General features: G+C 37.6%; 1 protein-coding gene across 1 annotated transcript in view; it reads left to right on the forward strand.

The window, feature by feature from the left end:
- Positions 1-15,119, forward strand: part of FBN2 (fibrillin 2) — a 275,257-nt gene that overhangs the window by 95,317 nt on the left and 164,821 nt on the right. The gene's annotated exons all lie outside the window — the stretch shown is intronic.

The raw sequence follows: 15,119 nt of genomic DNA on the forward strand, positions 1-15,119 counted from the left end.
GTGTTAGTAGTTGACACCATGTCATATATTATAAAATGAAATATTCTAATTGGTATACTGAATATTGTTTGGCCACCACATTTTTTAAAATGGATTATTGATTCAGGAACAGTTTGGGAATTACCACCACAAATATCTTAATAAAGAATAACTTACTCAAATAAAGATATTTAAAAACCTAATACTTTTCTGCAATATTAAATATGGATTATAATATTGAAATGTAAGTTCCATTAGCAGTCCTTAAATAGAATAAATTTACTTGTTATATATATCTGTGATCAAAACCTGTATCATTTTTATCAAATTCAAGAAGTTTCTAAGTGCATGTAGCTTCAGTGATCATGGATATTTAGAATAGTTTTGATGATTCTAGTAGTTTTGATATAATGTTTATCTTTTTAGTTACGTTACTTAAATAAATTTATTTCATCTAAGGTGGTTTTCTAAAGGCAATAGAGTATAACTGTTCCCATTTTTTTGTGACAAGCATTATCATCAACTCAAATTAAGTCTTTTGCTCTTTCTCTTTCCAAAAGTAGTTTGAGTTATTTTTTGTTGATTGGTTGTAAACAGCTGCGTTCATCTTTGTAAAAAAGAAAATGGGAAGAGGCAAAATCTAAAGTTTAATTATGGAAGATAAACAGTAATATGAACTATATTATTTCATAGGAGGTAGAATGTGGGTACATATGCCATTGTTTCAACGCCAGAAACCATAATCTTATAAATCCTTGGGACATGTATTATCCTATGCTTTTTTTTTTTTCATTTGCCCTGGTTCATGTATACTAAGCTCCAAATTAATTGTTATAGTTATATACATTTTACATAATTACAGAGTAATTTTGTGCTCCCTCTAAGAAGAAAGTTTTTAAAAAGTAGTTGATTATTTTAACGACCAAATAAATTCTCTGTGAAATTGTTTACAGGAATGCCCAAGTATCTTATACCACTTAAATACACTGTCGATAGTCAAAGTCAGCCTGTAGTGGAAAGGTGAAAGTAACATTTGGAAGACGTGAAAAAATATCTGAATTACCTGAAGAAGCACAAACATTAGACCAAAAACTCAGGAATCTGTAGAAATTCTGGGTTATGCTGCTTTTTCCTGGCCACTTTTTGTATTTTTTTCTCTTGGCTTTTGTGACTTGATTGTGTTGCTTAAAATTTTCTCACTCCCTTTCACTTTTTACTTCTAGACTAATATCTAAACTAGATGTACTTGAAAACAAAGTTTGATTATAGATGAGAAGGCACAGCCACTGACTGATTATAGTAGTTGTGACATTTCTAATGCACATTGAACCATGTATTTCTTCTTAGTTAAAAATGGAATGAGGCTTTTCTGTGTTACATTTCATCAAAGCAACATACAGAGCCAAGCCAGACATGGGAGAAAGACAGTGCAAGTCTTTATTCACCACTTGCCTATGTTCTTTAGGAAAGAGGGACATTGATAGCATGTAGGCACCACCCAAAGCCCTGAATCCAGTCGTGCCTTTCTTTACTTCCTGCCCAGGCAGCCAAATCCATTTAACCATTGCCCAGAAATAATTATGTGATTTAATATTTGGGATTGGTGGGGAATAGCAGAATTGGAAGAAGTAGTGATTAGAATTTGAAATATAAATTTTTTATGAAGGCCTGACTTGTGTATAAGTCATATTTATTTAAATATCTCTTAAAAATGGCTATTTTCAATTTTCTTTGGGTAATACTGTTTATATAAAAGAAGTGGTATTTGCTTATATAAAACTATTTAATGTAATCGGTAGTATAATACATCGGGAAAAACTGAACGGTTGCCACAGAGGCGGGTTTTGAATTGTAGTCAGTTTTATGGATAACGTAGTATCTGTAAAAATCTTGCCATAAATGTAATGTTTGCTCTAAATAAAAATGTAACTATTGCAATTACTTTTGATCAACTATCAAAGGTGAAATATTTTAATTTATTATGTGAATTACAGTGTGAATATAAAACATAGTACTACTGGCAGATTTAAGATGATCTTCTTCCTGTTTTTACTGTAGCACGTTTCATACTTCTGTTCAGACAGCAATGAAATTATCTTAAAAAACCTTTTTTGGTCTTTAAGTTACTAGATCTGTTCAGAAATAAGAAAAGTAAGTTCAGTATTTTGGATCTGAGTGATTAGGAAAATGGTGATATCCTTAACAAGAAACTGCAATTAGCTTATGAATCATTAAACATTATGTTATTGATATTGTATGTGTGTATTTGTTAACTATCTCACTCCAACCCTTGAATAAGACCCTTGAGGGCAGAGCCTCTGTCTTCAGTGCTGTATCCCAGAGCCTAGAACAGTTTAGTTGGCTCCAAATAAATATATGTTTTAGTTGGGAGTAGGATATATAATAAGTTAATTTATTTGACTTGGGCTGAAAGTCGAAATGCAAGGTAAAATGTGGGCCCAGAGTTAAAACTGAATTTGGAAAGAAGCTACTGGTCTTCCCCAAAGGAATTTTTGCTTCATCTTACCATTTTTCATTTTGTTAGTAATTTACTTTTGCTTTGGTTGCCATTGAGAGACCAAGAGCACATAAACATTTAAATGCAGTTTGAAATGTTTGGATATTCTGTGTCATGGTTCCTCTTTGGTCACCTGCAGGTAATGCTTCTGAGGTCAGGGACCTTTGCTTTTTAGCTGAAACAAAGAAATGTCTTCTGCTCATTCACTGGGATGTCTTCTTAACAGAAATCTTATTCTGAAAGGCTTGTTCTGCCAAAAAAGTTAAGTTTGAGTATATATAGTTTTTATTAAAAATGTCATAATGTTGGGGGCAGCATTCATCTCCTAACTTAATGTTTGAAACATATCTGTCATTATCTATCGTGGAGGCTTATGTTGTTTCATTCTCCTGCGACTCTTTTTTCCCCCTCATATTCAGATATAGACAACTAGGTAAGCTGTAAATCTGAACTCAAAGCAGAAGGAGATACACACTTCTCCCTTTTCCTGTCTCTCTGTGTGTGTATGTGTGTATACGATGTGTTTGTGTGTGTGTGTTTGTCTGTTTTAAGGAGAACCAGTTATCTCCCCCCTTTGCTCAATTAGGGTCCCGAATCTCAAAAAAACCTCTCATGATGCTCACTGCAGCCATGTTTATTTCTGCTGTGCCAGTTTGGTTCCCAAATCTAATTTCCTAATTCTGTATTACAGCGGGTAAAATGATTCTTTGGTGGAATAAACCATTTCTTCACATGCAAAGAGAAGGTTGTTTCAGTTAACTTCCTCTGTTCAAATATCCATTAATTCAAGTATCCATTTAATTTAAATGAAGAAGGGAAGGAGAACACATCAGTATAATATGAAATGGTACATTAGAAGACGGCTCAGTGTTTTCCTTTTTTACAATAAATTATTTTCGTTTGAATTTCAGTCCATGTGGATAAAGCACAAGCAGGAACCAGATGTCCTTGTGTGATCCCCCCTTCCAGACTATACCTTCATTAACATTCCTTGAGCTAGTTATTCTTTCCTGGCTTACATGGGAGGCAGAAAAAGAGCATCATTGTATTGGAAAGTTTCCCTTCAATGGCTCTTTATGTGGCAGAGAGTTGTTTGCAATTTATTTTGAAGAATTTTCAGCTTTGTTCCATTAACACAGCATTTTGTTGTTTGAGATTTGTGACAACACATATATTTATTTATGCTCATGAAACTCATAAAAGTTGTTATCACAGTCTCCTCTGCTGCTGTTCCAACTCTGCTTAGATAAACCATGGAAAATAAACTTTCTGTACTAAACTGAAAAGTACTTGCTCTTATTCATATTACATAAAGTATATTAATTTGAAAATAATAAATAAATAAATAAATAAAAAATCCATTAACATTCTCAAGGGGAAAGCTCCACATTAAAATGGAGAGTGAAGCAAGGGGATTACTAACACTGGAAACAGGTAAGACTTTTTGGGTCATAAATTTATATACCATGAAAATCATCTTAGCTTAATTTATAACACTATAGTTAAAACATACGTATTCCCTGTCTCTTGAATAAGAAAGTCAGGGTGGCTATGCTCAAACCTGCTTTCTGCCCCCATCCCAAATAATTTATTCCTCACTTATCATATTGTATCTGAACTACTTTTTTTTTGCCTGATTCTGCCAGCAGGATATATGTACCAAAATAAAATTAATAAAAGCTGTATTAATTGAATATCTAGACAATATTTAAACTACTTTACATGGGTTATCTTATTAAATCTTCATCACAGAGCTGTGAGGTTAGTTACTATTATTAACTCACCTTAGAGATGAAAAAACTGAGGCACAAAAAGGCCAAGTAACTTTCTTAGGATTATATGGATGTGAAACAGCAGGGCCAGGATTCCAGTGTGCTAGGTTGACTCCAGAGCTTTTGCTCCTAGCCAGTGCTATTAAGCAAACAAAGGTGTTGGATGACTAGAACAAAGATACTACAAACGTTTCCATAGTTTTTTTGTTTTTGTTTTTGTTTTTTTTTCTTTTTTACTGGAGCTACTGGGTTTAAGAATCAAAGCCTTTTTTGACTTCTTCTTATTTGTGCTAAGCAGAAATGACACCACTCAGGGTTACTCTTTTCCTCTCTTCATGTAAATAGACAATTACTTGTAATTCGATGAAAGTTCTTTGCACTAAGGAATCGCTTTTTGTGATACATTTATGTTGGGAGGCAGAGCAAAGAGTAGTTTGGAAATTTAGTGCAGAGTCATTTGGAGAATATATATTAAGAGTTAAAGTATGAAATGGAAATGTGAAGTATATGCTTTTATAAACTATTTGGGAAGAGCATACCAGCAGTGATATTTTTAGTCTGACTTTTAGAAGCCCATGCTGTGTTTCACAAATGGAAATGTCGCATCCAAGAAAGTGAGACCAGCGGGGAAGAGTGATAGGAACTCCAGAGGGGCAGCCAAACAGCAGCTCAGAGCTGACATACAAGGCAAAATGAGCACTTAGCACCTCCTAACATATTTATCAGAAGTTGCCAATCTAAACTATTTCAGTTTCTTCCCGCAAATGGCGTGCACTAGTAAAACACATGTGTTAAGCAACTTGGACAGCACCTTAACAGTATTAGTTAACTAACAGCAATATTTCATGGGGAATTACTGAAGTGACATCACTCCTTTAATTTCAACCTAAACAAAGTGGTTTACATGGAAAGTTGCATGCATAGGTTTCTATAAAAGTCTAGACCAGAAAGAGTTCTTTATTTGAGGCACAGTGGGTAACATCATTGTCATGAACAAGAAATCTGTGAAAAAATACATATTCCAAAAGAAAATTATTCAGCAAAAGGTAATCTTTGGCATGTGAAGACAGGCTTTGATTTGGAATGTGAATCTGGAGCAAAGTTTGATAATCCAGATGACATTTTAACTTTTTAAAAATCAATTGTATTTTCAAACATTTTTATCCCAGTAACAAGAGGAAAATTATAGAGAAAAATTGCAATTTAAGTTTTCAGTAAAATTCAGGAAATAAATTTGGGGAGGGAGGAAAACGTAGTGGCCAGCAATCTGAGATTTGGGACCCAAATGTCCATCTGTGCTCCTGCTGCACCCCATAAGAATTGTGTCATCTCAAGGAATTAATGCCTGCATCTTTACAATAGGGATAATAATGGTCTTTTCTCCTGAACGTTTTTATGCATAACATATAAAGCATTTGACACTTTGGGTCTTCATTAAAGACAAGGATAGCAAACATTAATTGTGGAAGAGTTCTGATGTGTCATTTCAATGATGACTTTTAGTACAGTTTCTAATAAAGAAATTCTTTAAAGAAGCTAACAGAAATCTTGAAAATAACAAAGTTGACCTACTAGAGCATATATTTGCCTAGTCTGATGAAAGTATTAACAGGTAATGAAATCACCCCAAGTCTATCATGAGATGAGAAAATGTGGAACTAGGGTATCCATTAATTCCTGACTGGTCTCAACCTGTCTTTATTCCCCTGCTCCGGTTCCACCTAAATTATAGCAATGGAGAGTTAAGACCCAGAGGGCTTGATTTATTTAACATAAGACAGTGGTCAGGAAATTGCGCTTTGATGGATTCAGGAAAAAAAATCCCAAATGTTGAGAACCAATGTTGTTTCCCCATTGCCATTGTATGTTTAAATTCTTTTTTAAAAATTATGAAAAAAAAAAGCATGGTAAAGTAATTCACATGATTCTTGCAATTCAGTGTCTGCTAAAGATGACTGGAAAAATTGCGAGCCTCCAAAACATCTTTCTCAGAGACAAAAAATTAGATGTGTGTTAATGATAGGAAAACCTATTCTACCCTGAATGAAAGGATCAGATGAACATTTTGCTGAACTTTGCCATTAGAGGAAAAAGGTATCTGCAGTGTTACCTCCCTTTCACTTACTAAATAATTGCTCAATACATTTTTATTTTGCTTAACATATAACAGCCATTTCATTGTGGAAATGAAAAAACAATAATTCAGGCCAAAATAAAATGCAAGTTCTATAATACTCATATGTATCTTTATATTCTGTTGACAAAATGAGGAAGAAAGGAGGAGAGGGACAGGGAAGAAGGGTAGGAGGAAGAGAGAGAAGGAGAGAGAGAGAGAACCTTTCTCCATCTCACAAATTACCTTGGCTCAGTGCCTGAAAGAAATTAGTCTACTCTAAAGAAATTCTGCTATAGTCAAATAAAAATGTAACAAAACTTGAAATGTAATACCTAGATCCAAGACTGCAATTCTTGCCAGTGCTGTCACTTACTGCCTATATATATGTGTGTGTGTATATGTATACACACACACACACACACACACACACTTTATTCACTGCCAGGCATTGAAAAATGTATGAAGGTCTGTAGAAAAATGTTATGGGCTGCCATTTTTTTAGATGCATCCTTGGGAGTATATTATGGCAGGATGTAAATAAACAAAACTGTGATAATGCTTGAATTGCCTTTCTTTCTTAGTCCCAGACTAAATCTCCTTATCTTAATGCAAACTTTTCTTATTTTAATATAGTGTTTCTCATTCATACTTTGCCTTTACTGGATTTTAGTACAAATAATTATATTTTAAGGATAATATGAAGGATTCTGAGAATTTTAGTTCTAGTCACCTGCTGTATTTGTCACAAGGTTAGGTAAATGGTTTCTCCATGTCCCAGTAGTTGTTTTATCTGCTTCCAGAAGACAGCTATTTAAAAGAGCCCTTATTTCAGAAGACATAAAATCAATATAAATAAATAAATTTAGTTATAGTATGAGACGGTTTCTTTTAATGTCATTTGGTTATTGAGTGAGTTGCTATGTTTTTATGTAAGCTTTAGTTTTCCTAGAGGGCTGTGGTTTCATAGTTTACATATTACTGTGTATTTTCCAGTTTAATTATGAAACTATCTGCGGTATATTTTTGTCCAAGTCTAGCAGCAGCTAACATAGGACAAATGAAGCGTTGGGTTGCAGGTTTGTGCCTTTTGGTGAATGGCAGAGGAGAATTTGGGCATTATTAACCAACAGCTGTATGCTATCAAATTAAATTTTGCATGGCTGATTTAACTAGCCATATAGCTGATGCTAATCTGAAGCATAAACATATTCTTCAGCTATAGGTTTCATCTTCCAAATTCTCAGAAATGCTACAGGGACTATGTGACTATAAACCAAAGCGTCGCTGTTCCCATTAGTCATAGAGTGTTATAATAATCTATTATGTCTTATTACATAGAAGAAAATTGCTTTTTGTGTTGTTCTTAACTGTTTTAAGGATTATAGTAAAATCCTCTTATGTTGCAAAATCAATATTAAGTATTTGAATGTTATAACAAGTTTGTAAAAGAGAGCGTCGTAAAAATGATTTATCTTTTAGTACTATAGTACAACTTCAAACTTGCATGTTGACCGTTATTTTCCAATCCTCTGATAGAGGAAGTAGGCCTTCTTTTAGAAAGTGGTTTCCCAGATAAGTGTTTGGACGAACGGCGGTAAGATGGCGCACTTCCGGGTTCTTCATCACCAACTTCTTCTCCTTCTCTCCCTGCTCTCTCCACCCTCTCCCTTCCTGCCCAGACTCCTCCACCTCCTCCCATCCAGACTCCTCCTTCCTCCTCCTTATCTACTAGTAATCCACTCAGTCCCGTGCCTCCTTGGGGGCCCCCAACTGGCTGTCTTGAGTCCCCTATCTCTGCCCACACCCTCCTACAGTGTTAGCACCTTTGTGAGAGGTAGCTGGGGCGGAGGGGGTAGTCAGAGTACATGTCCCTTTTTCACTGGCCGATCTTTCCAAAATTGAGAAGCGTTTAGGTGATTTCTCAGCTAATCCTACCATATACATAAAGGAATTTAGATACCTTTGTCAGGCCTATGACTTAACTTGGCATGACCTCCAGGTTATCCTAACCTCTACCCTAAACTGACTGAGGTTCTAACCCAGTATACCCGGTTAGATCCGGCCTCCCCCACAGGGGCCACCATTTTGGCATCTTATTTCATTTCTCAATCAGCTCCTGACATTCGTAAAAAACTTCAAAAGGTAGAGGATGGTCCTCAGACACCAATACAAGACCTAGTTAAATTAGCCTTTAAGGTCTATAACTCCAGAGAGGAGATGGCTGAAGCACAGTGACAGGCTCACCTTAAACAGAAAGCACAGCTCCTAGGAGTGGCTTTACAGCCCAGTCGTAACCCCAGGCCAGAGAGCACACACCCCGCAGACTCCAAGGCTACAAAAGGAGCCTGTTATAAGTGCGGCAAGGCAGGACACTATGCCAACAGGTGTCCGCAAGGTCCCCGAGCCCCAACGCAGCCTTGCTATAAGTGCAAGGCATCAGGACATTGAGCCAGTGAATGTCCTAACCCTCATCTACCAGCAACCCCCTGCCCTGCTTACCAGCAGGGAGGACACTGGAAGTCTGATTGCCCCACCCTGAGAACAGGTGCCACGTCTCCACGTGACCCCCTTTCCCAGGATCCTGGGAGCTCCTTCCAGCTCCTACATCTGGACGACGACAACTGAAGGTGCCGAGACTTGGGGACCCCCATCACCCTCGATGAGCCGCGGGTAACTCTCCTGGTAGCGGGTAAGACCATTTTTTAATCGACAGCGAGGCTACCTGTTCTGTTTTGCCGTCCTTCTCTGGACCTAGCCTTCCATCCAATATCTCTGTAGTAGGAGTAGACGGAAAGCCATCCACTCCACTCCTTAATTGCTGCCTGGCTAACAACTACTTTGCGCACTCGTTCTTCATTATACCCTCATGCCCTACCCCCTTACTAGGCCGAGAAATCAGTTCAACTTTCCCCTACTCGCCTCAAATTTACTAAATTTTCTTAACTATTTCATACTCCCCAACCTTGCCAGGACCATCCTTCTGGGTTTTGCCCATATTCCAACAAATGCTTCCATTCCTCATTCCTATACTAATACTGTGCCTTATTTTATTCTTCATCCGTACGTCCAAATACCAACCATAGGCCCCGACCTTAACGCCGCCCCTTAACAGCAGGAAGTAGCCAGACGGGAAGAAGAAATTTGTGCTGGTTTTGATGTTGTACCTCCAACTGCAAAAGTTATGGGCACAGTACATGTTAAGCACTTATTTAAAAATGGAAAAAGCACTAAATTTTGGGGTAGAAGACATGAACAGAAATGTGTTCCTGATTGACAGCAGTCAGGTTCAGTACCATGCATGGCTTCAGGTATCCATTGAGGGTCATGGAACAAATCTCCCAGAGAAGGAGAGACTGCTGTATTAGAAAGCAATTTTAATTCTCAAAGTAAGTGTTGTCAAGCAGGAACTCAGGATCTTGTTATTTTTGACAGAAAGTTCCAAAGGGAAAGGAATGGCCTGCTAAGATAACAATAAATTTGGCTCTACTGTTTGTAGATCTATCTTACATATTCCCAGTTATCACCTCCTATTTTTTCTACTCTTCATTATATTACTTCTCTTTCTAATCTTCTCTACTGTTGTCTATACTGCTGTTAAAACCTGGGCATTCCTGAAATCAGAAGACATGAAATTCTCTCAACATTATCAAAATCATTTCAGATTGTTCTATGTTTATGAGTTTGTCTACCTGTATACTTCATGGGATATGAGTCAGTGTGGCACTTGAAGAGAAGTTCATGCTATTGCAATCAGTATTTTGTTTTGTTTATTTATTTATTTATTTTTGAGACAGGGTTTCACTCTGTCGCCTAGACTGGAGTGCAGTGGCAGGATCTCAGCTCACTGCAACCTCCACCTCCCAGGCTCAAGCAATTCTCCTGCCTCAGCCTCCTGAGTAGCTGGGAATATAGGCCTGTGCCACTACACCCAGCTAGTTTTTGTGTTTTTAGTAGAGACGGGGTTTCACCGTGTTGGCCATGCTGGCCTTGAACTCCTGACCTCAAATGATCCACTCACCTTGGCCTCCCAAAGTGCTGGGATTACAAGTGTGAGCCACGGCGCTGGCCTGTATTTTATTTTTTCAATATGATTTTGCAAGAGAAAACATATAAGCAACTACTGCTATAGGCTTAGACATAAATAGGTTCTGTTTTAGATATGAACGTGAACAAGAAAGGAAGTGCTTTAAACATAGTGCTATGTTTGAAATGTGAATGTAAAACATAATAATGAAGTAAGCCAAATATAACTAAAAAGTAAAGACTTAAATTTTAAAAAGATAGAATAATAAATGTACAATAATACAGCATAAGAGAATTCTTTTATGTTCAAAATCCAGAAATTATAAAAGAAAATAACTGATATATTCAACTACATAAAAGTTTAAAAAAAAAAGAAAAATGGAAAAACTTCTATTGGCAAAGACATCAAAAAGAATATCTAAAGAAAAATGCCAAAGAGAAAATATTTGCAAGTAACATTGAAGGCAAAGGGCTAAATTAAAGGCAAACTCCTAGAAATAGGTAAGAAAATGGCTAACACCTAATAGAAAAATGACCAAAATATTAGAAGGTAACACACAGGAAAGGAAATATAATAATTTTAAAAAGTGCTTTAAATGATATGTGAAAAAAGTCTCAGAGGTTGCTTTCTTGTTTTGTTGAATTCTAAGGACAACAGATTTGTAGTCCTTGAAGATGTTTTGTAATAGAAAACTTGAAATTTGCAAAAGAAAAAAATTTCTCATTTATGCTTTAGTGAAACCATACTGTAAAAATTTAATTGTAGGCTTAGAAATTAATTAAGCTTAATAAACTCACAGCATATCACCTTTCACAAATTAAATTATCATAATTTTTCTCCCACATGGAATGCTTTTCTTTATTTACTATGATAGAAAAAAAATTTCTCATAATTAACAAGTAAAGCAAAACAGGAAGTATAGTATCCTGGCATTAATGTGAGATTGTACATTTTAAAATATTTCTTCTATATCTTTATTTTCCTTGTAGTTTCAAGATGGAAGATTGTTATTTTGATGTTTCTTTCCATAAAGTATAATGTTGCATTGTTTATAGATCCTTTATGCTAGTATATGTAAACACTATTAGTAGTGGCTAGTTATTAATATTTCTATCTGGAATTAAAAAATGGTGTGGATTTCATGAATAAAATACATTCTCAAATCTGTTTCTCTTTAAGAAGATAATTAAAATTTCATTTGCCTTTTTTTTAGGAATACTACTGTACTGTAAACCATTGACTTTAGTATTTGTATAGCCGGTGGGCAGTAGGAGTGGGAGGAGGAAGAATGGAAATGACGAAAGGAAGGGGAAGACTATTTTGCCTTTAGTAGCCCATTGCTGACCTCCAAGCTGTGTAAAAAGAGAATCCTTAAGGAGATTGAAGAGAATGGTATTGGGGATCTTTTTTGAAAAGTGTCATCCATGAACTAGAGTGTGGGAGAGGGAGAAAGTAGGGAGTACAGCCTGACTCACACCTGGAAAGGCTGTTTTGTGTTTCCAGAATTTGAAAGGCAGAGGGCATGTGACTTTCCTGTCTGCCAGGTGAGGGCCTCACAGAAAAGAGATGAGTTGAATTGTCCTGAGAGGGGCTCTGTCCATGACGCTACCTGGAGGGTGGCTGATCCCAGCATGCGGATGAGCTGTCAGGAACCTGGGGTCGATGAGAGTGGCCAGGTAGAGGAGTTGTTATCTCTGGAATCATCTGTGAGAGGTGAGAGACCTGAGGATTGGGAGGATTCTCAAAATATTAATAAAGTTGCAGGGAGGCTTTGGACCTGCCACACCCAGACAGCACTGATACCAGAATCATTCATACAAAAATATATTTATGGAGTTCCGGCACTCTTCTAGACCCTGGGAACAGAGTAATGAACAAAACAAATCAAAGTCTTTGCTCTCATAAAGGCTACATTATAGAGACAAGAGACAGTCAGTAAACAACTAAAGTCTGTACTATGTCAGAAAGAAAATAAAACAGGATGAGAGCCTATAAAATGCTAATGTGGTATGGAATTTTAAACAGGCAACCAGGGAAAGTCATTGACATGGCCTTATTTCAGCAAAGATCTGAAGGAAGTAAAGTGATAAGCCAGGGCTGAATTCCTGATGGGGTCCAGCAAGCGCAGTGCCCCTGAGGTAGAGGTACCCCTGAAGGGTCTAGGGGACGACATTAGGAGCTCCGCCAGTGCGACTGGAGCTGAGCACTAAGGAGGAGACTAATTAGTAAGAGATAGGTTTAGAGATGTAGTCCAGGGCCAAATGGGGAGGGGCTTTGCCAGCCACGGTGCATACTTTGGACTTTTGTTTGAATTCTCAAGGATGGGAGCCGTTAGAGGTTTTCAGTTAAGAGGTATAATATTCTGACCTTCATTTTGGAAGGTTTACTCCAGCTGCTGGATGGTAACAAGATAATAAGGGAACAAGTGGGGAAGCATGGAACCACTTGGGAGGCTCCTGCAATAATCTAAGTGAGAGTTGATGGTAACTTGGACCAGGGGTTTTTGTGGTAAAAGTGATGAGAAGTGGTTGAATTCCAGATGTATTTTGAAGGCTGAGCCAGCAGAATTTGTTGACAGATCAGTTGTGGGGTAGGAGAGGAAAAGAATTGAGTAATTTCAAAGCTTGTAGAACTGAAGGTTGAAATTACCATTAACTGAGATGGAGAACATCTGTGGGGAGAACGTAGCGAGGGGAAAGTTATCAGGAATGTTTACCAAACCAAACTTGGGTTCACCTGCCCAGTGCAGCTAAGCCAAACACTGGCATGGAGATTGCAGCAAAAGAAAATGAGGCATTTATTGCAGGGTGCCCAGCAGGGAGAATCAGGCAGCTCGTGCTTCAGAACTGAACTCTCCAACAGCTTATAGGTAAGGATTTCTAAAGGCAGGGAAGCAGAAGTTGCAGGCAAAGTCATAAATCAATACATGGAGCGTATACATGGGTTTGACTGAAAGAGGCTAGGTATCTTGAACCAGGGGCTACAAAACCATAGGTAGAGTCAAATATTTTCCAATTTGCGATTGGTTAATAAAGAGCAGCTTTATTTAAAATTTTGAAATCAGCAGAAAAGAATGTTAGCTCTGGCATGCGGGCATGGCTTTCTCCAGGTCCCTCAAGAAGAACTGGCTTTCTCCAGGTCCCTCAAGAGAACTTTAGAACAAACAATGGCGGTCAGAGTGCAGTCCTCAGTTCCTTTTGGTCTGAGGTCTGTGTGCTAGCAGATCCTTTTGGTGGGGGTCTGGGTTTGTGAAAAACAACACAGGGATATAATGCTAAGGTACTATATTTAGTTTCTATAGAGAACAAAAATCTCATTTTTCTAACTTCCTTGGTTATTGTTTTAAGCTACGATAACCTTCTTTCTTATTAAGTGGCTCATTTACTTCTCAGGACTAGCTATGTGCATGGACTTTCTCTCGAAGGAACTAAAGATTATCTTTTATTTCCATGCTTGGTGGGGCGGTGGTGGGGAGCAGGGGCGGCAGAAGCTCAGACCCCTACAAGGGGTCCCTGCTCCGTCTCAGGAGCTCAGTTTTAGAGGGTTAATTTGAGACATCTGTTAGACATTTAGATAGATATTTGTAATTGCATGTATGAGTCAAATTCAAGGGCAAGGGCAAGGTTGGCAATATAAATTTGGAAGTCTTCAACTTAGAGTTGGTCTTTAAAGCCATGAGACTGGATAAAGTCAGTCAGGGGAGGCATTTTGATAGACAAGTCCAAGTGCTGAGCCCTAGAACATTTCAACATTTAGAGGTGCAGGAGATGAGAAAGCACCAGCAATGGAGACTGGGAAGGAAAAGTCCAGGAGATTATAGCTCCATAATCAAGAAAAATCTTTATTCCTGGTACCTGTCCTCTCACTTCCTTACTGCAACCTTGAAAGTGCTCATAGTAGTTACCAGCTAGAAAGAAAGGACTAGAAAGATGGAAGAAAGAAGACACCATGCCCCTTCATTACCGAGGGCTTCTGAGCCTGGGGGATGCTCACCCTAGGAAGAAGGGAAGCTTTAACTGAATGAAAGATTAGGCCGTTAGATTTCAGTGGACATTTTGTTTATCTGAAGGGGATGGGAAAACCTTTGTGAATTGCATGAGATTTCCTAGGGTCAGGAGAGAATATGCAAAATGACTGTGGGAGAAATAGTTGCTTTCTGCTTGCACTCTATCAGATTCAAATACCCATTACCATGTATTCTCTCAGTTGACATGAAACTCTTCAAAACACTTTCAGCTTCATGACTTACCATCCTAAGTCTACAGGCAGAAGTTTAACTTTTGCATAAATCATCAAACAGCAGGTGCTCTTAGTAACTTAAGGAAAAGGGAATTTCAAATATGAAGGTTTTTGAAGTCTCATTGAAGACCTCTGAAGTGTTTGGGTGCACTTGAGAATTGTCCAGATGTGTAATGTGAATGTGTCTGTGCTGTTAGAGCACAGTTAGAGTGTGGTCCTAGTGAGGGTCAGCCACAGAATTGGTAGTCTCCCCGTTCAGCTATTTTGAATTTGTCGTTTTGCACAGAGAATGCTAGCGAATTACTTGTTGGATTTATGCAATTCCATCATCCCAACGAGAAGATCAAAGTATGTGGTTTACAAGCAAAGCATTAGGAGTGACTTCTCTCTGCTCATGCCTTCGCACATACACAACCTACTTTATGCATATATACAGATAGGTCTGTGTAGTTCAATATATGCAGCTACTTT

This window comes from Rhinopithecus roxellana, chromosome 3 (assembly GCF_007565055.1).
Source record: "Rhinopithecus roxellana isolate Shanxi Qingling chromosome 3, ASM756505v1, whole genome shotgun sequence".
In the NCBI taxonomy this organism is placed as follows: Eukaryota; Metazoa; Chordata; class Mammalia; order Primates; family Cercopithecidae; genus Rhinopithecus; species Rhinopithecus roxellana.